General features: G+C 30.1%; 1 long non-coding RNA gene across 1 annotated transcript; it reads left to right on the top strand.

Annotated features, from left to right (window-relative positions):
- The first annotated feature begins 14,572 nt into the window (after positions 1 to 14,572).
- On the top strand, positions 14,573 to 15,740 carry LOC104880425 (uncharacterized). Its single transcript, XR_786687.3, has 2 exons — positions 14,573 to 15,328; positions 15,449 to 15,740. It is a non-coding gene; the product is annotated as an uncharacterized LOC104880425 (long non-coding RNA).
- The last annotated feature ends 10,257 nt before the right edge of the window (positions 15,741 to 25,997 follow it).

The raw sequence follows: 25,997 nt of genomic DNA, 5'->3' as shown, positions 1-25,997 counted from the left end.
GTTTGGATAGTATTTTCCTTCTACCCAAAATTGAATGCATAACCCATAATCCTTAGTACAAAAAAACTTTTATTAAATTGAAGAGTCTTAAAATCTTAATTTTCTATAAGTATATAACTTAATTTTATCCATCTTCTACATTATATGTATTTTTTGCTCAATTAAAATGACTTGTATTCACCAAAACATGAATATTTAAACAAATAAGCTCCACCCATGTATCAAATTCAAACTTGGTCATAGAAGTTTTAGTTAACAATCATCATTCTACCATATGAATGCAACAAATGATAACAACAGCCAAAAGCAAGAGACAATGTAACCCCATTTTGGATTGTCTCACATATCTTCTCTAAAATGGATCAAAACCAAAAATGAAGTTTCAAAAGTGAGAAAATCACACATGTTAGACCAAAGAACTCATCAACCTACAAAGAACAGCAACAAAACCCAATTTCTTCTTAGCACAGTCGTTCCTTTATCTATCATGAGATTAGTTATTTCTCAATCAAATTCAAAACCCGTTTTAGTGCCAATTCCATTTGTTGTGTCTCTAACTCTTACTTCTCTATCCATGGGAATTGAGTTTGAGACACCATCCACTAGAGCATACACCATTCCTCCAACTATATTCTTCTAGTTTGCAACTACATTCTATAACTATATCATAACGAAAAATAGTTGAACATAAATATAAATGATAAATTTTATTAAAATTTCAACATCATCTCTATTTATTGATTTTTTCCAAAATTTTTGTCTAACCTAAATGGAAAAAAATCAAGACTGGTTCCAAACCTAGTTGGTTCCACCAATTTACCAATCGTCAAGATCGTATCCAAACCAAGTAGAGCCAACTAATTTGATTGGTTGGTCACATTTTTAAAACATTGGTGTATGGAATTTGTTTGTTGGTTGCTTGTGATATAAAAAATTTAGGGATCAAAGAATTCTCATCCCACAAGATGTCATTCTCTTGCATGAATTAAGAGCACAACAAAGATTCAATCCATGCAAAAAAAAATTTTAACTGATCCTACACTCTAAAAAGGACTAAAAAAAACCCAAAATAAACTTTCAAAGTAGTGTCAAAGACCAATAATTTTTCTTATTATATCCTTATTGGTCGAGTAGCAGGCATTTCTTATTATCTCCTTACTGTTACACTCCCACTTTAAGATGGGCTTGGTCCAGCACAATCAGGCTATTGAAAGGTTATGGTTTTGTCAATAAATATAAATAAAAATAAAATTTATTTAAGTCATATTTATTTATTTTTATTATATCTTTGTTAATTATAAATTCATTTTTTTTATTCAAGTTATATAATATTAAAGTAGTTTAAGTAGTTTTTTTATACAAAAGTGATATAAAATTTTCAAAAATAAATTTAGTTTAATTTTGTATAAAAAAAATTAGATTTGAGTATTATAATAAAGTTGAAGATGGAAAAAGATAACTGAGGAAAAAACAACTTTTTTATTAAAGAAAAAAAAATTAAAAAAATCACTATTTCATTGAGGTAAGATTTTATTAAAAACCTTGAAATTAGAGTTCAAAATAGTAGTTAAATATGATAGAATTTTGGTTTTATGATTTTGAAATTTGTGGATTTATTTTATATATATTGATTCCACTTTTGTATTGTTGGTGTGGTTTATGAGTTATCATTTCATGGGAAAGTTTTAGATCTAAATTTTCTTGAAAAAGAAGGGAAAAAATAGAAAAAAAAAACAAAATTTATTTTAGTCATATTAAATTTTTGAGAATGATAATTTAATTAATTTATGGTAAATTCATTTTTTTAATTTAAATTATACTACATGAAGGTAGTTTAACTAGTTTCTAAAACAAGAGTTATTTAAATTTTCTAAAAATATATTTAGTTTAATTTTGTGTGAAAAATTGAATTTGAGTATTTGAAGTTTAGGATTGAAAAGAAAAAGGTGGGTTTTCCTTTCTTGTTATGGGTTTTGGCCAATTTTGATTGCATCAAAATTTTTTAGGAATTTTTATATAATATTTTTCGATATTTTCATAAAATCAAACTACCAATATTTTGTAAATTTTTTATATTTTTATTCTTATTTTGTAAATTACTTTATTGAAAATTTTGTAGGTTTTTATTGATTACCATTTCAACACCTCTATTCCCTTTTCACATTTAGAGCTATAAAACAAATCTCCAAATTTATTTATTTCTTTTATAAAAGGAACGAAAACTTTGAAAATTGAAAATTTTTATGGTATTTATATTATATTTTATTATTTTTCTTCACATTTTTCATGAAAAATCCAATTTAAAAATTTAAATTCATTTCTTCACTTTTATTTTTCCTAACATTTTCTGTTAATCCACACAAGTCTAATAAATTTCTTTCACATTCAATGATTTTGAACTTGCTTAAAAGAAATAAATCAACAATCATACATTAATTATGATTTATCTAACGCCCTAAGCCCAAATTCTTCTTGGTTGGAAGGCCCAATTTTGAAACCCGAGCCTAGGTCATAAGCTTGAATACAAGGGTTTTTTAGGCTAAGGAACCTAGCCCCTTTGTCCTTACTTATGGTTAAAAGTAAAAATATAATAGCTAACAATAAAAAATGTAAAATGGTTTTGCCTGATCATTTGTTATGTCAATGAAGCCTTGGAGCTTACATTAGAAGAGCCAAAGGCCCACCACTAGTAGGTGTTATAAAAAACTAGGCTCATGTCTGGTCTATTCAGGCCTCCAAGACAAACCTTAACTAACTCACCAACCTATTTGTGCTAGACCAAGCCCACCATAAAATGGAGATAAGGAGATAACAAAAAATGCTTGTAATGGGGTGACTCGTGCCCAATTGGTGTCTCAGCTGATTTGTGTTCAGCTGGTGCTCCTTGATTGAGAAAGTGATCAACAAAATTTATACCTATAACACCATACACTAGGGTAGCAAATACAAAGCTACTATAGTATAGTGGCTCTAGGGTCGTTCACTGGGAATGACTAACAAGCAATCAAGGATACCAATTCCAAGTGAATTGGTCTTGTTTCATTTCACGGTTAACTTAAGAAATAAAACACAAAATTTTGATTGGTAAAGGTTGAGACTTAAACTAACTAACTTAACAGAAGTTTGGAATAATTTAGGAAGAAAAACATTCCTTGGAGATTTAGGTTCACTGGGGTGGTTCCTCATGCAAAAGACACGGCTCTGGTCAGTTGGTTCATTTCCTCGCATTAGAGATTCAACTTATAGTCAATTCTCTAACCGGTGATGTACAGAGACTCCTTCAATTAGATTTCACTTTAATTCTCTCACTGATGCAATTTGCAATGGTTCATGCCTCTCACGAGCACTTACCATTCAAGGTGATCTTTAACCTTGGACTTCCCTTCACAAACTCGCAAGAGATAACTAATGGATGTCTCCTAGGAGTCCAAAAGCTTACCAAGTGTTGGTAATTCCAGAAAATCCTACCTTGAAGTCACCTACCAGAGGCTCGCAAGGGGTAAACTAGTGCATTTCCATGGTTGGAAATCACTTGCCTTACCAAGTGTTGGCCCAGGTGACTCCAAGGTGTTTTAAGTTAACTAAAAACATTGAAATCACTAAAGGTTTTCACTTCCTCTTCATTACTAGCTAAAACCACAGAGCTTTGCATTCTTGCACTTGGAACCTTCCCCGGCAACCTTAGCTCCAAGGAATTGGAGGTTTAGTTACTCATTCTCTGGGGAAAACTCCTCAGAGAATTCATAACTTAGAAATAAAATGAAAATACAAAGTGAGAAGGTAAGGCAGTAGAAAGAAAATAGACTTTACTAGCTTACCAAACGTTTACAGAAGGAACTCCTCCCCGAGAATAGGCTCCCGAGAGGCATATATATCAAACCAATATAAAACTAATTATTACAAAGATATTTGGTCTTTTTACTAACTTAAAAACTAAGGAATCATGTAATTGGTGGTTTACAAGGAGTATTTTGGGATTTAGACAACAAAAATCTAATGGAAAATATCTCCCAATGTCGGTAGCAACTTTCGGAAGGCTTCAGGAACCATTTTGCAGGAGAAAAGTGGTGTCTGCGAAATTTCGCAGACACCCAAGAGGGCTGCGAAATTATTTTGCAAGACCGAGCTATCTTCACAGGGCTGCGAAGTTGGCTTCCACCTTGAGGTTTCCAGCTCCCTTCTCGCGGCATGGTTCGTGCATCGTCAGAAGGAGAAACACCTTACTGTACAAAAGTGCTGCGAAATTCTCGCAACAAATGGCTGATTCCGCAACACTTTAGAGTGATTGACTTGTAATGGCTGCAACTTCTTCGTTTCAACTCCGAATTGCGCACCGTTTGAAGCATTGGATTGTTGACTTCCTGAGCTTTGAAATGGTATATAGCATGCATCATTTGGACTTCAGAAAGTGCTCCAAAAGTGGCTGCTACAACTGTCATCAAGAATAGGCTTCATGGCAGATTCTCTTTGCTTTTTCTCCTTGCAATCCGGATTCACTCTTGGCAATTGAATTCTAAGCTTTGCCCAAGATTCCTCATAGCTCTCCTCATTCTTGACTTGCTTTGGTGATCAATATACTAACAAAAACACCAAAACTTACACAAAGTGATCAAAATTGCTTTAAAGGATCCTTAACATGCCAATTGAGTTAAAAGGCCTAAACTACTACTCAAAAGTGTTAAAAAGGATTAATTATAGGCTATCAAATAGCACTTTTTGAGTAGTAATCACTGGGGCATAGATTGGAAGAAATAATTAGGGTTGAGGTCAACAAATGTTAAAGATCCAAAATTGGAGACGGGTGAAAACAAGGGCCCTATTCCCCATCTTGAAACCACCTTTAAAATGGGAGAATCCTACTCCGTTGGCTTAATCTCCTCCTTCTCTATTGCAGTCTCTTGAGCCACCTCTTATGACATTGAAGTTAGTAGAATGGAGGTTGATTGAGCTGAGGCCAGAGGGATTATCGACCGTACACATGGCTATAGTGCTTGACTTAGGAACTCGCAGTAATGAGAGTGCGAGACACCCAAGCTACCAAAGCAAGATCGAAATTGAAACTGATGTGCTCCAGAATCATAGTAATAAGAAGGGTGAATAAGGGAGCTCCATTGCACATGGTGGGATCGGGTTATGATGTCATGGTGTTAAGGATCACCTAGGCAATGTCGAACTACTACCCAAAGAGAATGTTCTGAATAAAACAAGCCACAAGGTGACAAATTTGAGTACGATGGAAGGAGGAGTAGAAGGAATAAGACATAAACATAGCGAGGACCCAAGCTAACTTGGTGAAGTTAGCAATGGAAACGTAAGTCGACAATGGATAGGACTCGCCATACAAAGTAACAGGAATAGAGACAAGCTCACCTCTAGTGAATGCTTAAACCTCTGGAAAGAAGACTAAAAGCTAGCTGATTAGTAAGAAAAAAACATGCCCATAACACACCTGATAGATCAAGTAGAGACCATGAAAGTCTAGCCATACATGGTAACACTAAATATGAGACCACAAACTACTGAATGGATGTTTGAATTGAACATCTGAATGTAATGAGGATACGAGGTCTCTCAAACAGTCGTAAGAGTTTCCAAGCCCCTAACATGGAAGAAACCAAGAAAGAGGTGTCCTTAAAGGCTCTATGATCAATGGGTAGCTCTACTTTGACTCGATGACCCCGGAGAATAGAGTAGTATTTATCTTGAGCCTCCTTAGAGTGAAAATGCTCCAAGGGAAGATTATTCAAGTCAAAAAGACCCTAGATAGGGATGCCCTGAACAACTTCGTGAGAGTAAGGCTTCAGAGAAGACACCTCCCTAAGACAATAGCGTCCTATCATACAAAAACTAAAAGTAAAAAAGCTCGAAAATAGAGAAAAATATATGAGGAAAATAAACCATTAGAAATGCTCAAAAAGCAGTCTTAAACAATACTATGAAGATGAAAAGATGAAACAAGTCATGAACAGATCACTGGAAGCCGAAAAGCAGCAACCCAAAGTGCTCAAATGAACTAAAGAAGTGAAATAGATTAAAAAAGGTGTGCTAGGAGCATGGATTGAAATTTTGATTTTTATCGGCGATATTTCGCCGATATTTCGGATATCGGATGGCCCCAAAACGATTTTGAGCACTGATTATCGAACGAGAGGAATGTTAGAAAAATATCGTGAAAATCGTCAAAATATCGGCGATATATCGGTTTGGAACCGATAGATCGGCGATAAAATCACGAGTGGAGCAACACGAGGGAGAACGGAAAAAAATCTTTGAAAAATCAGAGATTTTTTGGGGTTTCTTTTGAAAATTTCTAGATTTGAATTTTTTAGATGGTCCAAATTTCAACCATGTTTTTATATTATCCTTTTATTTTCAACACTTTTCATAGTTATCTCATTAATCCTATTTTTAAAAATTATTATCACTTCACTCTTAATTCACTTCACTCTTAATTTTTTTTTTTACATTTATCCTTTCAATTTTATTTAAATTTTAAATGTTTTTATTTTAAAATATTAAAAATATAATTTTACCCAAAAAAATTGATATAATATAAAAAATTAAGAAAGTCCTAATATTTTATAAATTAAAATTAATTTGATAAGATAAATTATTAATAATTTTAATTATTTAAATAAATTAATGTTAAGAGAAAAAGTTGTTATCACATATTTTTAATAAAATTTTAGAAATTAAATCTCAAATAAAATATTTTATATAAATTAATTTAATTTTGCATTTAAAATGTAATAAAACATGTTTTAATAAAAGTATTTTAAAAATTTTAAAATAAATATTGTCTTCAACAAGATGGGCTCCTGTCATCTAATAATATGATGGAACCACATTGATCTTCATTTTGGTACTAAGGACTATTGCAATGACATATGTATTATATTTATGCATAAATTGTTTTTATTTAATAAAATCAAATATTTCTTAACTCAATTCTAACTTTATACACTTCCAAAATTCATATTTATTATTCTTAAAATCCAAGTATCGAATCTACCGATATATTTCTGCCTACCGATGTTTTTCTTCTTGATCATATCTATGTCAATTATACCTACAAAATAACTTTTAAATGTGTATTCTTGCTTATTTTATCATTTTTTGGAGTTTTTCCAAGAATTCTTATGAATTTTGAATAATTTTTGCTCCATCAATATTTGTGAAAAATATCCACCAATATTTATGATATATCCGTAAAATCAAAGTACTGATATATCCATGATTACCGATATTTTCATCCTTGGCTAGAAGGACTTAAATAGTTGCTCAGGCTATTGGATGCAAGATTAGAACTTGAGCAATGCAAGCATTGGATGTAACTTAAGGAGTACTTGAGTAATACAACCACATGAAGCGACACTAGAAACAACTTAGGCCACTTGAGCGCTTAAGCAATGAAGCCAATGCTTGAGCGTTGGGATAAACGCTCGAGGCTATGTGAAAAACTCTAGAAGGATTATGAACGCTAAAAGTGAACTAATAAAACAAATTAAGAAACCAACTAACAACATAGAGACATGTAAAAACCTTAGAAACAGGTCAAACATTCAACTTAAGGCAAAATTCAAATCAAATAACTCACAAAATTAGAAAGAAAAGTAATAAAACAAATTGAATGCCCAAAAAACATAGTTCAACCAAACAAGACTGATATTTTCAAATCTAAAGAACAAGGTTAATCATGATCTTAGTTTGGAAATCATATTGATAACAATCAAAGCATATAAGTTGAAAATAAGCACATTGTACACCATTTATGGAAATCATACTTTCACTATGGTTGTCTTATTCCACTTAGGACGGTGTTTCCAAATGTTGCAAGTGAAAGTATATAAACTTGGAAAGAATCTTGGAAAGAATATTTTAGTTTATTTTAACTAAGAATCCAAGAATGCCTTAAGACACTTTGGGGAAAAATAATACTGAACTTAGACAAACAAGGCAAGTGAATGAAAAAGAATTAGGCATGATATTACTTCCAAAGAAAAAAACAAATTCTATTTTATTAGTTAAACTTAAGAATATTCCTCATGGATCACTTGCCAATTATTTCCTTTTAGATATCCCACTATACAAAGATTTGTATATACCTTGATTCTTTACCTCAAAAGTAATTAAAAAAATTCTAGGGAAAATAAAATCAACCCTTGTAGGTTTAGTATATTTCACTCAGACTTAAAACTTGAGAGATTGAAATTCTTACTAATGAGGCAAATGAAAAAGGGTATAAGACCAGTGCTCTAAGAGGAAGATGGGATTGACCAAAGGAAAGAAGATAGATAAAAAACACAAATCCTTAGGTCTATACCCTTTTGACTTTTAGTCAATTAGTCATATACCCAATGACTTCTTAAGGAATTCAAACCTAAGAGAATCCAAGCGTTTAGTGAAAATATCTGCCAATTGATGTTTCATTGAGACAAACTCTAGAGAAATGACTTTATCTTCAACTAAATCCATAATAGAATGATGACAGATGTCTATATTTTTAGTTCAAGAATAAAGAACAAAAATTTTTGAAATGTTAATAGCACTAGATTGCCACAATGGATACTCATAGTGCCTTACTCAATGTCATAGTCACCGAGCATCTGTTTCATCCAAAGGAGTTAGGTACAACAATTTCCTATGACCATATATTTCGTTTGTGTGGTGGATAAAGAAATTAAATTTTGTTTCTACTTAGCCAAGTGACTAAACAATCCCCAATAAATAAGTAAGCCCCAAAAGTGTTTTTCCTATCCTCTACATTTTCGACCCAATCAATATTGAAATATCCAATAATAACACAAGAGGAATCATAAGGACATCATAGCCCATAATCCAAAGTCCCACTAATGTAATGAATGATTCTTTTAACAAAAGTTAAGTGTGACTCTTTGGAATTTTCTTAGTACCTAGCACAAACTCCCACACTAAAGGAGATGCCCTGACAACTTGCAGTAAGATATAACAAACTCCCTATCATACTCCTATAAAGCTTTTTCTCAACATCCTTCCCAAAAGTGTTCTTACAAAGCTTAGTAGTGGTGCTCATGGGTATCTTAAAGTGTTTAGTGGACTCAAGTCCAAATTTCTTTACTAACTCCTTAACATATTTAGACTAAGATAGAAAGATATCATCTTTAAGTTGTCTAATCTGTAGTCCTTGAAAGAAATTGAGTTCACCTACCATATTCATTTCGAACTCTTTTTTCATATCCACAACAAAGTTAAGGGTAAGGGTGACTCTAAAAACTATACCATCAACATAAATTTGAGTCATTAATAATTTAGACTTAGACCTATAAATGAAAAAAAGTTATATCAACTCTCATTCTCTCAAACCCTTTTTCCAAAAGGTAAGTTGTAAGCCTCTCATACCTAGCTCTAGGAGCTTGTTCTAATCCAAAGAGGGTTTTCTTTAACCAATAAACATAATTGGGAAGTTTAGGACCTGCAAAGCCCTTAGATTGTTCAACATAGATTTCTTCGTTAAGAATCCCATTTAGGAAGACACTTTTAACATCCATTTGAAAAAGTTTCATTCTCAATGAGCATGCAATATCTAGGAGGATTTTAATAGATTCTAACCCAGTTAAAGGTGCAAAAGTTTTCTCAAAATCAATCCCCTCAATTTGGGAATATCCTTGGGCTACTAGCCTAGTTTATTCTTCACAATGAACCCATTTTCATCTTTTTTATTCTTATATATCCATTTTGTGCCTATTATAGGTTTGTCTTTAAGCCTAGGGACTAAGTACCACACATTCTTCCTAACAAATTGATTTAATTCTTTCTATAGTGTAGTAGTCCATGATTTATCTCCTAAGGCTTCTTCTACATTCTTTAGGTCTAATTAGGAGGTATAACAAATATATATATATATATATATATATCATTCTGTCTAGATTGTCTCCTTGTAACCATGGAATCATCCATGTTTCCTATTACATTTGAGATATGGTAATTTTTGGGTACTCTGGATTTATGTTTACTTTCCACTTTGCCTAACTTAGCAATTTCAAGTGGTTTTCATCCCTGTTGGGGTCAATTGCCTCTTTAGGATACTTTTAAGACTATCATCTAAGTCAACTTTTTCGAGGTTATTCCCAATTGATTTTTAGGTTAAACTTTCAAAGTCAATGACTTCCTAATCATATCCAAAATCATTGATGACTACATTTGAAGATTCTTGGGTAACTTTAGTATTCTAATTATAAACCTTATAAGTTTTACTTTTATTGGAATAACATAGGAAAATACCCAAATTAGACTTAGAATCAAATTTACCTAGGTTTTTCTCTATCCTTGAGAATATAGCACTCACTGCCAATCCCTAATTCATATGATGTTTTCTTTGTTCCAATCCACAATTTATAGGATGTTTTCTTTGTTCCATGCCTAAGGAAAACCTTATTAGCAGTATAGCAAGTCATGTTAATTATTTCAGTCCAAAACTGCATAGAAGTATCATGCATGTTAATCATTACTCAGGTCATTTCTTAAAGAACACAATTCTTCCTTTCTACCACTCCATTTTGTTGAGGAGTTCTAAAGGCAAAATATTATGTTTAATCTCATTTAATTCATAAAAGAGATCAACTTCTACATTTTCAAACTCTTTCCCACTATCACTCCTAATCCTAACAATAGGATTACCTATTTCCACCTGAATTCTAGTGCACAAGGACTTCAAGTGCTCAATGTTTCAAATTCGTCCTTTAGAAAACTTACAAAGGAATATTTGGAAAAATCAATGACATCTTTTACTCTCCATTTTCATATAGGGTCCATGAGATCCATGTGGAGAAGGCTTAAAGGCCTAGAAGTGTTATTCCCTTTAATATTTTTGTGTGAGTTTTTTACTTGTTTACCTTTTAGGCACTTTCCACAAATAGATTTAGGTTGACTACTCAACTTAGGGATACCTCTAACTGGGTCTTTGTTAGTTATGTGGACCAAGTGTCTATAGTTTATGTGATCTAGCCTCCTATGCCATGACTCAATGATATCAAACTTAGCCCTACTACAAACCAAAGAGGTTTTAGAACTAGAATTTATTGCATAGCAATTATCCACTGTTCTAAGCATAATGAAAATGACTTCTCCTTCCTTGTTTATCACTTCACACAAACTTCAAAAGAAGTTTACCCTATAGTCACTATCATAAATTTGGCTAATGCTAAGAAGATTACCCTTAAGTTCATTAGCATAAAGGACTCCATCTAAATCTAGGCATATGGGGATAGAGATACTACTTTTACCTCTCACACGGGCTGCACTACTATCCCTAAAGGTGATGTTTCCTCCATTAAAATCCTTAAGAGAGGTGACGAAAGACTTATCACCTATCATATGCCTAGAGCTTCACTAAGGGCTTTAGCTCTAAGGGTTGTGAAAACAATCCAACACTTAAGCCTATCTTTTCTCATCCACACTTGTTTTAGGTGGTGACTTAGAGGAGCTTTGTTGAGTCTTAAGCTCTGTATTGGTTTTCTTCCCTCTCATAGTGTTCAAAATATTATTCTTTAAAGATTTAAACTCATTCACAAGCCTATTCAATTGAGACTCATAGCTCTCAAGAAATCTAGTGTGACACCTACTTTGAGTATATTCAGACTTCTTACAGTGTGTGAATAGTGAGAGAGTGCTAGAAGATGTTTCTTGGTTAGGAGTTTCCTCCTTACCTTTAACTAATACTATGTCTCCACTTGTGGAAGTCTTGGTTTTGCTAATATAGTCGAGGCCTTTCTTATCTCCTTGGGACTTGCATTTCTCAAGAATTTCATCCAACACTAGTCCCAAGGTGAAAAGCCTTATTGATGGTTTTTTAGTCTCAATTTTTAAAGTTAGAATATTGTTTTTCTCAAGAAAAGAATGATATTCAAACTCAACGAATCAAATTTTCGCAAAATAATTAGTCTTTTTTCACTAAAAATATTCAATTTTAGCTTTTTATGAGTTAAGAATATTATGAGTCTTCAAATATTGTTCAATCAGTTTTTGATATTCAATGGAAATATTTCTAAGAAAACTAGCATTCTATTCATTAGTATACTCACTCTCATGACTATTAGTATCATGCTTAGAGTCAACAGATGCAATAAAATTTAAATAATCATTTTGCTCATACCTTACATCTTCAAAAGTCATAGGGTCACTCTCAACAGAGTAAGTGTCGCTCCATGTAGCCTGCACAATTTTTTTTTAATGTCATTGAGACTAGGACATAGTCAATAGAAAAATGTTCCAAACCTCCATAATTAAAACACTTTACCTTTTTTCTCTTTCGTAACTTCCTTATCTTTTTCTTTAGAAGACCTACCAAATCTTTTTTCCTTTCCCAAGTCCTTGTTCTTATTAGGTCTATTGTTAAGTTTCAAACCCATTTAATGCGTTTAGCCATGAGCGCTAGTTCATCCCTAATTATCTCATTATGATTTTCAGACTCTTTTTCTTCAATTTCATTATCCTTAAAAGTAGAATCTTTAGGCTTGTGAGAGTTTAGAAAGGTCATTTCATAGATTTGAAAAAAACCAACAAGTTCATCAACCCTCATAGAGTAAGTATCCTTGTTTTCCTCTATTGTGGTGACCTTAGGTCTAAACCTTTTAGGAAGGGATCTCAGGATTTTTCTACTTATTTTAAAGTCAGGGATTTGTTCTCTTAAGTTAAAAAAAGAAGTTCACAATGTCACTTAATTCAGCATAGAATGCAAAGAAAGTTTGATTCTCTTGCATTTTAATGCTTTCAAACTTGAAGGTTAACATTTGCAATTTAGCCAACCTCACAACTAAAGTGCCTTCATGAGTAACCTGGAGAATGTCCTAGGCTTTTTTAGCATCTTTACAAGTGGCTATCTTGCAAAACTCATTATGACTTACCTTATTGAATATGCTAAAGAGAACCTGAGCATTGGCATCACTTTCTTCATTATCTAATTTATGCCATTCTTTTTTGGGTTTTAATTCATCAATAGATTTCCCATTCACATCTAGTTTCAATGAAGTCTTCATCCATATTTCGTTGCATTCTAGACCTTTTCTCCTTGCATTTTCAAAAAATCATTCAAGCCTTTTAGTTGGGATAATTACTCCCATCGAAATAGGGTGGACTATTTAGGGGAGCTTCAGACCTTGGTTGTTCCATATTGGACTTGCAAGATCAATAAAAATATGGTTTTTATTTAGAAAAGCTTGTTTTAATACCAATTGAAAAACCTTTTGTCCAATAGGATAACACCTGAGATGGGAGAGGAGGGAATAGGTGTTTTTAAATAATACAATATAAGCGATGAAAAATTAACCCAAAATAAAACTTGAAGATATTAGGGATAATCAAAGTAATCAAATATCAAACAAGAGACATAATAATTTTTATGTGGAAAAACCTAACACTAACTGTCGAAATAAAAACCATGAGGTCTAAGACCTTTAATATACAATCCACTATTTCAGATCAAAGTACATAGATTTACTTGACCATTTTACCTTAAAAACTTATTCTCTAGCACCTATACCTTGATCCACATCCACAACATAACGCCTCTAATGCTCTAGTAGATTCTTCTCAACCTCTAAGGGGATGCAAGTTCTTCCAACAACCCGAAATTCAATATTATGAATTTTTTCTTGAAAGATTAGGAATGATAGGTTAAGTTGGTCAACTCTTTCAAGGTGTCTAACCCTAAAAGGGGTTAATAGAGGGTTTATATAGGCCTACAGGCCTAAGGGATCGATATATAGAATTTCCAAAAAAGAATACTTATAAAATTTCGAAAAGAAATCTACCATATTCTAGCAGATTTGGGACAACCACTTGAATGCACTTAACCATCGCTCGAACGCCTTGTGAACTTGAGTGTTGGTTCCACTGCTCGAGTGTCTCTTGTTTTTTCCAAAACATTAATTCAAGTATTTTTAGCTTATAAAAAAAATATCAATCCACTTTAACCCTTTAATCATTTAACTTGCCACTAAATAAACATTTTTAAACTTACATGTAGATTTATGGTTTAACCAACAACAACCTTGAATCTTCAATGAAGAGTAAGTCACTATTTAAAAATTTTCATAAGCCAGAATATATTGAAACAAAATTGCCAACATATAATGTACTAGACTCATTGTCTTAGCATAATAGGAAGATCGATTAAAAGGAGGTGTGTTTTTTTTAGACTTGAGGATTTCAAGGTTTTCAAAGAAAGAAAAATGAAGGAATAGATTATAGGGCCATGGATATCTTTTAAATGACATTTTTACCCTCTTATTGCATCACATGTGGAGCACATCCATTTAATGAAAATAAAAATTATCCAAAAAAAAAAAAGTTGAGTGCTACCCATTAAGAAGTTTGAAGGGTGTTGGATTTTGAATGTGGGACAAAGTGTATGAGACACAAAAGGTTGAGGGGATAAAATGGATTTTATTCTTTGTTTTTAGGTCATGCCTAATAAATTTAATTTTCTTTCGGGCAAATTTCTCATTCACAACCAAACAACATAAAACTAAGTTAAAATTGATATTGATTTATAATATTATAATAAAAATACAATTAGTATAATGAATATGTTAAGGGCTTACTATAGGACAGGTAAATTGAGTTGTTTTCTGGCCATTTTTGGGGCTGTAAGTTGGTTTGTTGATTGATCATGTGAGCATTTGTGTGGTTGACTTGCAAATAAGAGTCGGAGTACATGTATTTTGGTTTTGGGAAAGTAAGGCAAGATTTATGGGAATGTTTTATTTTGGGGCACTATTTTATAGCAACCCGAAAATGAAAATGGGGTTAGTTGGAATGTCCCAGTTCACAGAAATAGGCTACAAAACCTTTAGGAGTGTGTATATTTATGGTTTTGGAAATTCTTAATCTTCTGTAACATTATCTTTGATTTAATACAAGAAAAGAGTAAATTAACTAGTTGATGCAAGCAGTCATGAAAGAGAAAGCTTTTCGTTCTTTTGATTCCTTTGTTTCTTGATTCTCTCCTCTAGTGTGATTTTATGGGTGACTTTCTTAGGAAGTGGAGTGATTGTGGATGACGTCAATCCAAGCTGCATATTAATGAACTGCACTGAATCCAAACCTATCAAGAATTTTGAGCCTTTTTTGCAATTAGGGACCAGAAATTTAGCTCCCACTTTTCACCATCTGACCTTTTTTGTTTTCTTTTGTGTCTGCCTAACATGTTTATTCTAGCCAACGAGCAGTCAGAACTGCATTATGGTGTAACTTCCTCGTCTTTTCTCTCAAGTTTGGGGTCTGGTTAACAACCTCTAGCCATGTTATGTTGGCTGAAGTTGTGCACTCAGCCGCAGATTTTGCAAATCAGGTACTCCTGTTAGTCTGATTGTTCATCTTCCTGACATTCTTATCTTTTACTCTTGTTTTACATTTGTGTTGATTTTGTAGTTATTGAATGCAGAGAAACTAATACATATTCACAATGTAGGCTCTTCTTGCATATGGTCTGAGTAGCTCAAGGCGTGCTCCTGATGCTATCCACCCGTGAGTATTTCATTTCAGAGGTCACCTTTGGCATCAATGTTCTTGTATTTGTTATATTTACATTGACTTCACCATTCAGCATATGGATCAAACTTTATCTAGATCATAGTTGTTAAAAACTTAGGATACATGATACGAGGCGCTTAGCAACCCCTATCTTATTTTAAGTGTATCTTATGAAACATATATGATACATCATCCAATGCTTGATAAAATGATATTTACACTTTTAGCTATTTTTCATAATTTTTAGCAAAAGTATTTTGTTAAAGGAAATATATACAAAATGGTTAGAAATTGATCATAATAGGAGAAAGAGTAAAGATAATCCTACATGAAAGCTATATTCATGTTGTCAAAGGCCAAAGTGGAAGTTAAATAAATTTATTCTTATAATGAATATCAGAGAATTTCCATTTCGATGGTTTTGATATTGACAATGAAAATGATGGTAATTAGTGAATAAAAAATTTTTACTTAATTTATTAGGGTTTTTTTAGGCGAGGAAGAGATAATGACGAACATGAAAAGTTGGAACTTTGGAGATGGCACAAAGAGACATTTATATCAACAACACATATAAGTACTTATGCCTAGGTAGAATTTGGAACTAAAACCTAAATGTAAAATTCTAAGAAGTTTGTTTTTATGGATTTTGTGATGAAATTTTATATTAAACTTATATTTTGTTAAATTGAACTTTTTAAAAATCTAGCATTCAATGTTTTCATATGGTATGACATATTTTAATTCTTTAAATCCTACTATCTTTCATGAAATTTGTTGTATATTGCGTTTTTTCCTTTATATTTACAATATATATGCACTTGTATACACATTTATTCAAGTTGTATAATATTGAAGTAGTTTAACTAGTTTTTTATACGAGAGTGATCTAAAATTTTCAAAAACAAATTTAGTTTATTTTTGTATAAAAAAATAACTTTGTTATTAAGGCAAAAAAAAAAAAAAATCACTATTTCGTTAAGGTAAAATTTTATTAAAAAACATAGAATTTTGGTTTTATGATTTTGAAATTTGTGGATTTATTTTATATATATTGATTCCACTTTTATATTGTTGGTGTGGTTTTTGAGTTATCATTTCATGGGAAAGTTTTAGATCTAAATTTTCTTGAAAAAAAAGTGAGAAAATAGATAAAAACAAAATTTATTTTAGTCATATTAAATTTTTGAGAAGATAGTTTCATTAATTTATGGTAAATTCATTTTTTTATTTAAATTGTACTACATGAAGGTAGTTTAACTGGTTTCTAAAACAAGAGTTAATTAAAATTTCCAAAAATATATTTAGTTTAACTTTGTATGAAAAATTCGATTCGAGTATATGAAGTTTAGGATTGAAAAGAAAATTGAGGATTTTCCTTTCTTGTTATGGGTTGTGGCCAATTTTGATCACATCAGAATTATTTAGGATTTTTTATATAATATTTTTCGAAATCTTCATAAAATCCAACTACCAATATTTTGTAAATTTTTTATATTTTTATTCTTGCTTTGTACAAGTTTTCTCATAAAAATTGTTTATTACTAAAGAAATAAAATATTAAAAGCAGCAAAACTTTGAAAATATATTTATCAAATTTGAAAATAAACCTTTAAAATTGGAAATATATATATATTTTTTATTTTAGTTCCAAATATTTCTTCTTATTATTTTTTTAAAGTCAGTGGTATAGAAAAAATTACTTTATTGAAAACTTTTGTAGGTTTTTATTATTACCATTTCAACACCTCTATTCCCTTTTTACATTTAGAGCTATAAAACAAATCTTCAAATTTATTTCTCTTTTATAAAATGGAAAGAAGACTTTGAAAATTTTTATAAATTTTATCGTATTTTCCATTTTATTTTATTTCACATTTTTCATGAAAAATCCAATTTAAAAATTTAAATTTATTTCCTAACTTTTATTTTTCCTAGCATTTTATGTTAATCCAAACGGGGCTAGCAAATTTCTATCCAATTCAATGATTTTGAACTTGCTTAAAAAAATAAAATAAATCAATAATCATACATTAATTATGATTTATCTTACACCCGCATCATCGGTGAGCCCAAAACCTTCTGTGCTGAATCCTTCATGAAGGCCCAATTTTGAAACCCAACCCAGGTCATAAGCTTGCAAGGGTTTTCTGGGCCAAGGAACCCAGCCCTTTTCTCTTCACTCTTCCCATTAAAACATAATACGATTCTCTACAAAATAATATTAATATTAATAGTTCTTTTAATTTGAAATATACTTATGATTTTTTTCCTTTGTCTCCAGCACTTAGCTAGGTTTCTTTCTTCTTCTTCTATTTTTGTTGGATTTTCTTTGGGGTTTGTGATTGTTTAGAGGATTTATTTGATTGGTTTGCTACCTTATATTCATATATATAAACAAGTTGATGGAATTGCATAATTCAAAATCCATGATAATGTTTTACATTTTTTTTTTATATATTTATATGAAAATTTAATTAGTAAATTAAAAAAAAAAAAGTTTCAATATAGCAAAAAAAAAGTAAAAAATAAATTTGTACATATTTCTAAAAAAATGAAAAAGTATATGAAATAATATAATTTAATATTTTTTAAAAAAATATGAAAAGAAAATGAATATAACATAAATGCATTATAAATATCAAAAAATATTAAATCAAGTTTGGATTATACCGGATTATTCAAACCTTGGTTTGAGCTCAACTCAAATTGAGTGTAAAAGCAAAGTTTAAAACAAAAACTGTCTTAAATAAAGTAAAAAACTTGACCCAAGAAAAAAAAAATAGTTAATTCTTATTTTATTATTTGCAGGTTATTCTTATTTTATTATTTCATATTGTTCCTTATAATTGAGTAAGAAATGGGTTTTGCATAAGAGGATTAAACAACTTGATTCTAAAAAAAAGTTTAAAGCAAACACTTGACTCATAAAAAAAAAAAAAAAAAAAAAGTTTAGTTCATTCTTATATATGTTGTTTAATTCATTTCTTTATTCAAATTATATTACATTAAGGTAGTTTAACTAGTTTCAAAAAAAAAAAAAAAAAGAAGTTATCTAAAACTTTCAAAAATAGATTTAGTTTAATTTTGTATAAAAAGTTTGATCACAGTATTAAAGTTTAGAATTGAAAAAAAAAATGAAAATAAAGTCGTGTTTGGTTGGCCGGATATAACATCAAATAGGATAAAAAATAAAATATTATAACATGTTTGATTGATCTTTTATAAGATAAGTTATTTCATCATTTATCTTATCCAAACATGAGATAAGATAAGTGGGGAGATATATTATTCACTTTTTTCTTTTATTCAATTCTACATGAAATATATTAATCTCATACTAAGATATATGATATGCATATCTTATATATGATAAATTTATTTTTTTATTTTTTTATATACTTATTTCACAAAATAATTTTTTTTATAAATTAAATTTATGGTTAAAAAAGGATTTTTTAAAAAATATTTATAAAATAATAATCATATATAATATATGAATTATTTTTATATATTTAATAACATAATAAAAAAATTACTTATAAATTTAAAATATTTTAATCACAAATATTACTAAATATAAGAGAAATTTCATTTTTTAAAATAAAAAAATATTGGATGTGATATAATTTTTATTTTAAATATTGAAAGTAATATATATTTCATATTACCTTTTTTAATCATTTCAAAAATTAAATACCATATCTCATTGGATATGCTATCGTACAATATTATGTTCATAAAATATGTATATTCAAGAATAATATATCTCATTGGAAATTATATGTTTTAAAACATGTACTTTTTATCCAATGAGATATGATATCTTATGATATACATATCTTACCATAAAAGAATATAAAAAAAAAATTTAAAATTGTCTTAAAAAATATGATAAGTTAAAAAAGTAGTTCTAAATAAAATAACTTGTTTTAAAATTTGAGTAAAAATAAAACAAACAAACAAAGAACCCTCACTTTAAATATTTTTATGAAAACTACTCTCTACGATATGCATTTGAGATCAATTTAATATATATAAAAAAAATATAAATATTTTTTAAACAAAATTTAAAACTTCAATACACGTATTGTTATTTATTATTATTGTTATCATTTTATTTTATTTTAATTTCTTTTTTCCTTTTATCCCCCTTCTTCCCTCTTCAAAATATTTTTTAAACAAAAGTGAAATGATTTTTTGGTGTTTGGTTTACCATGAAAAATATAAAATAAAATCAATTACAATTAAATTTATTTAAAAATTTATACATTTTTTAATCATTGGAGATTTATATAGATGAGGAAAAAAAGTGAAATGAATTGGAATTATTGGATAGAACCCTTAAAAGTAAGGAATAGTGTAACAAAGTTAGTTTCCACTATATCCTTATTTGCATTTGAGCATTTTGATTTGCACTACTTGAATTGCACATGACTTGAGTAAATTATAAGTTGGATAGATAATCTAAGTCATGGATTGAGTTTGGAGACAAACTTTTTATACCTTATCAACTCCCTTGTGTATATTTTGTAATATCTTCATACTTACTTGGAGGTAGTTGTACATGAAATCTATTGAAAAACACCTTTATATATTACTTAATGGATGATAGTGGGAGTTTTTGTCTCTGTTCCTCATATCATTCAAAAAATCCTTTTGATTTGGGGATAGAGTGGTTTCATGACTCTTTGTAACTTTTCTCTACAACTTTCTATGTGTTTGATGAGCTAAGTAGTAACTGTAGGACCCCAGGTGCTACCAACTCTCCTAAAAGCAATTGTTGTTAGGAAAGGCGCATACCCTAACCTTATAGTGCATTCACCCAAGTGCCCACGGCGAACACAAGGGGAGTTGATGGATGCGGTCAACCCTCCGATCTGCCAACAATCTCCCTCCCAACGACACCCCTGGGGTTCGAACCAGTGACCTCGGCTCTGATACCACTTGTAGGACCTTAGGCGCTACCAACTCTCCTAAAAGCAATTATTGTTAGGAAAGGCGCATACCCTAACCTTATAGTGCATTCACCCAAGCGCCCACGGTGAACACAAGGGGAGTTGATGGACGCGACCAACCCTCTGATCTGCCAACAGTAACAAAGTCATGCTCAAAGGGACAAGTGGATAAGGCACAAAGTCAAAGTTATGGACCAAAATGATAGATTGAGTCCTTTTCCTTTCCAAAAATATTAAAGAGATAATAACTTAAGTCTTTTTCCTTAGAAGATAATTTTAAAAAGCATAGTTAATGATGAGATTTTTCTTGATATATAGTAGCAACCCAATAAATAGTTATGAGAATTTAGATTAGGTTTATTCTTATTAAACCAAATGTTTGGTAATATATATTATCATGCTAAATTATTACCTTATAACATGGTATCAAAATTTTGGACTTACAAATCTTGTTAAGTGATTAAATTTTATCGATGTTTTTTTTTTGTTTTTTTTATAATTTATTTAGGCTATTAATGAAGTGAAATGTTGAAGTATTGGAAATTTCAAGGATCAAGTTTAAAAGTAATATTAATTCATAATCAAGTAGTAATTGCCAGTTTTAAACCTATTTAAGCCCAAAATGGTCAAAAAAAAGGCCACCCAAACCAAAAGGGATTGGTTGACAATTGACCCATTTGTCCAATCTAATTTTGAAAATATAGCTAAAATTAAAGAAGGGATTGACTATCACTTGTAGACCCTCTATTTTGTCCTACTAGCACATGTTCTATTACGTGTCCGTTTGATACTTTATAATAATTCTCTGATGACCCATTGGGCACCACCTTAGGCCCACTTTTGCACCCTAGGCCCATTTAGATACACCTGGCCCGGTAGGTACACTCCTAAGTCACTTAGCATGTTTTTTTATCACTTGGACACCTCCTTGGTTTAGTTTCCACCTAATTCACCTTGACACTTTCCACTTAGGTCACCCAGGTCACTTGGATTTTTTTTATTTTTTTTTATTTTTTTTATTTTATTATTATTATTATTATTTTATTTTTTATTTTATTATTATTATTATTATTATTATTTTAAGCTTAATTATTTAAGATTAGTTTCTTGATTGATGAATTTTTGAGACTAGGTGAGTATTCAGCTTGATATTTCTTTATTATTTTATTTGGGTTGCTTGAGATGAGTTTTCGATGTTTAATTGTATCAGCTTGATGTTCTATTTTTATTTTCATTTTATCTTTTTATTTATTTATTTATTTATTTATTTTTAGTTTTTTCATTTGTGTTTTAGTTTAATATTTAGATTATTGTTATGTGCGTGTGGTATTTATTTATTTTTCCTGCTTTATTTGTTCATTGATCCACTTATTTATTTTCAGAAAATCGTAAGTGACTAGGGATCTTATATTATCATTAGTACCAGTATTATAAGTTGTCTTTATTATTATCAATATTATTATTATTATTATTATTATAATCATTATTATTATTATTTTTTTATCATCACCTTTGTTATTCTTAGTACCATTATTATTTAGTTATATTATGCTTTTACTATGTCATTTTATTTTCATTTTTTTTTATTGTATTATGTTTTTTTTTTATTGCCTTATATACTTTGTTTTTATTATATAAAAAATAAATAAATAATGGAAAAGGAGAGTCGGTGGACTACATAAGAAGAAGAAGAAGAAGGAAAAAAAAGATATTCTATTGGAAAAAATTAAAAGTCAAAAGCCAGCAAGAATCATGGGGATTAAAAAAAGTTGTTATTTTTAAAACAAAGAGAGGAAGGGTAGAAAAAGGGATTTTTCTTGAAGAGAAAGAAAAAGTGGAGGGTATTTCCCGAAGAGGCTGTGGGAAATTGGAGAGAAAGGAAGTCTTGAAGAGGAAGAAACGAATCGGCTGAAAAATGAGGTTTTCGAGGAGTCTGCATGGGAAAGAGGCAGGGGCCATTTTCTAGATGAAAATGAGGGGTTTTCAAGGGAGGATATAAAAGGGAGACTGAGGAAAAAAAAAGAAGGAGGTCTGAGAGGAGAAGGTCGGGAGGTTGGGAAGAGGTACAGATTCGAAAAGGAATGAGTTGCAGAGGAAGAGAAGACAGGAAAACCAGCAGAAAAAACGAAGGATAGGAGAAAGCATAACAAAGGAAAGGAGCGGCCGTAGGTAAGCTGATTGTGAGTTTTCTTGCTTACTTTGATTAATATACTTGTCCTCTTTTTCTCATTTATTTGCTTTGCATTGCTTGTTGATTTGGGTGCGGGTAAGATGGGTTACATGCTGAACTTTGTTGATTTATGGATTATTTTTTATATTTAGTTGTTGCTGATCTCACTGCCATTCTTGAGGACTGGCTCGGTGCTAGTGTGACTCTATTTCTCTGCAATTTTCATTCTCTCTTTTTAATGCTCTGCGTACACGCGTCAAATTCTAGATTTTTTTCCCCGAGAATCGCAGAGAAAACCAGGGTGTTATTTTCCTTGGTTTCCAAACGCATGCTTTTCTATCTTGCATTGCGGTTAGAATAGGAAATTCGAGAGTGTTGCAGGGCGATTTTTCCACTGTGTCTCTGTAGATTTCAAGTTCTATGCGCGTCAAACCGAGTTTTGCTGAGAAACGCAGAGGAAATTAGGGGGTTTTTTTTCTTGGTTTCGGAACGCAAACTTCTGCTCCTTGCATTGTCATTGGAGCGGGAAATTTGAGAGTTTTTAGAAGTGATTTTCCCTGCAGTTTCAAGCTTTACTCTTAAGGCAGGGAAAATAAGGGCATTGTTTTATTGTGGTGCAAACGCGGAAAGCACCGGACAGGCTGTCTTGTGGGTTGTTTGAGAAAATTGCAGAATTGGTGTTTGTCTTCTGTGGTTGAGGAGTACCAGTGCATGCAAGAGCTCGTCTCTATGCAGTCCATTCACTTTGCTCCTCTGTTAAAGTCAAAAGGAAACAAAAAGAAAGAAAGGAAAAAAACTATTAAACCATATATTTTATTCACTTTTCTGGCCCAAATAGTGTTTTTAAAATCCTTGTTTTAAAGTTTTTTTTGGCAACAGGCACAAGAAAGTTTTCCAGCATGTGTCAAATGACCATTGTCAATGTTTATTAATTATTATGGGATTTCATGACATTCAAAGTCCACTAACTTTTATTGTTTAAAGAATTGTTGATGCATAGTGGATATAGCATTGCGTGTGGACTTGTATTATAATATGCATGAATGTTTATTATTTTTATAGGCTCTTGTATTTTAGGTTCTAAGCTATTGCGTGTTTATCATTTTATTTTAAGTGTTCGGTTTGATCTCACGGCATAAGAATTTTTGTTTTATTCCTCATAAATTTTCTCTTTTAATTAATTTTAGTTTTGGTCAAATTTTGAATAATAGTAGAAAATTGGAATTTTTTTTTAAAAAAAATAAATTTAGTTTTGATCAATTTTAATAATAATGGAAAATTAGATTTTATTAAATAATAGGATTTTATTTTTATTTTTTTCTTAATTTTGGCTAATTTCGAATAATAGTGGAAGCTTGAGCATTGTTTTTTTTTTTTAATATAAAAAACTCAAAGTAAGATTAATGGCCGGCCATGAGATGTTTCATGTTAGTGGTTTGTTTCATTGAATTAAAAATTCAAGTGAATATGGTGGATCATATGTTATTGGTTTACATTGTTATAAATTTAAAATGAAACAAAATGAAAACTAATATCTATGTAGCTTTATAATATTCATGAAATTTTGTTTGTTTATTTATTGTTATTATTATTATTATTTTTCTTCATTTTCATAAAATCATTTGTTGTTAATTTTTTTAAATATCTATGTTAATTTATATTGCTCATTAAATTTTTATTCTTATTTTTTGTCAATCTATATTAATTTACATTGTCATTAAAATTATGAATTGTTATTTTGGTTGACCCATGTTAATTCTTTGTAGTCCTTTGAATTTTTAGTTTTTTAATTTGATGGCCTATGATAATTTGTATATACCTAGGAGTTTTTAATTGTTGATTTTAATAACTCATGTTAGTATATATTGCTTCTTGAATTTTTAGTCTTTGGTTGAACTGATCCATGTTGACATATATTGCTCTTTGAATGATTAATTGATATTTCGGTTGATCCATTATTGTTCAATAGTTTTCTTTAAATATTAAGGTTTTAGTATTTATTTACCTCTTATTAGTTTGGGATTTAAATATCCTTAGACGTTAGTTTTTATTATTTTCCAATTATGCATTCTTATTGAACCTAAATTAGTTCATGTTTTTTTTTTTTTATTATCTCTAGCATTAGTTTGGTCGTTCCTCATTAATTTAGGTTTTTAATATTCCTAGTTGTCAATTTATTTTATTGTTTCATGTTAGTATATACTCTTAATAATTTTAGGGTTAGTTTCCCTTAATTAATTTTATCATGTTCTGATATTCAGTTGTTAGTTTTCAATATTTCATGTGTAAATAGTATTAAAGTATGTGAGGTTGAGATTGTTTTATTATTATTATTATTATTATTATTATTATTATTATTATTATTATGTTATAAGATATTCCATCCCAGGACCACGCTTTGCATGGCCACTTTCGGGATGCGAGTCCCACCGACTACGTACCATCTTTTTATTTATTATTTTTTTATTTTTATTCTCATACATCAAAAAATATAATTTTCAAAACGTTGATCTTCACGTTTCGATTTTCAAAAATTCCAATTTTCCAAAAATTTCTATTTTTGAAATAATTTTCCAAAATTTCATTTTTTAAGTTTAATTTTCCGAAATTCCATTCTCGAAGTCCCAATTTTCCAAATTTCCAATTTTTAAAATTTAATTTTCCGAAATTTCATTTTTAAAAAATAATCCTTCCAAATTTTCAATTTTTTTTAATTTAATTTTTCAAAATTCCATTCTCAAAATTTCCATTTTCCAAAATTCAAAATTTATTTATTTATTCGTTTTTTTTATTTAATTTTATTTTAAATTATTTTTTTATTTATTTATTTTGAAATACCATTCTCAAAGAGATTTCCAAAATTTTCAAACTCATTTTTTTATAAAATAAAATTCCACACTTCCGAAATTTCAAATTTAATTTTCAAAATTCCTTTTTTCAAATTTTTTTTATTTAGAAATGAATAAGTTTTCATAATTCCAAAATAATGGAATTTATGAGAATTAATTCATAGCAAAAATAAATTGGGCTTTGGTGGGGGCCCGACATTCATAACATTTTCTTCGAAAATAATTCAAGTAAGTTGTGCTCTCCATTCTGTTTGATTTTAATTTAGTTCTGTATGAGATTGTTTTTACACTTGTCATTGTACACTAACCTTGTTTTCATGACAGCGCTTTATTACCTGCTAATAAGGTACACTCTCACTCTCACTTTGTTTATTATTTCGTTATCATGACTTTATTTTTGAACTATGATCATTTTGGTATCCATTGATCTCCTAGTTAATTGCCATGTTTGCTTCACCTTATTTAGTAGAGACCCTTTTTTAGGGGCTTAGAGGGGTGCTACGGTCTTTA

This window comes from Vitis vinifera, chromosome 9 (assembly GCF_030704535.1).
Source record: "Vitis vinifera cultivar Pinot Noir 40024 chromosome 9, ASM3070453v1".
NCBI classification, from domain to species: Eukaryota; Viridiplantae; Streptophyta; class Magnoliopsida; order Vitales; family Vitaceae; genus Vitis; species Vitis vinifera.
Note: the sequence above shows the minus strand (reverse complement) of the source record. Positions and strands in the feature narration are given on the sequence as shown.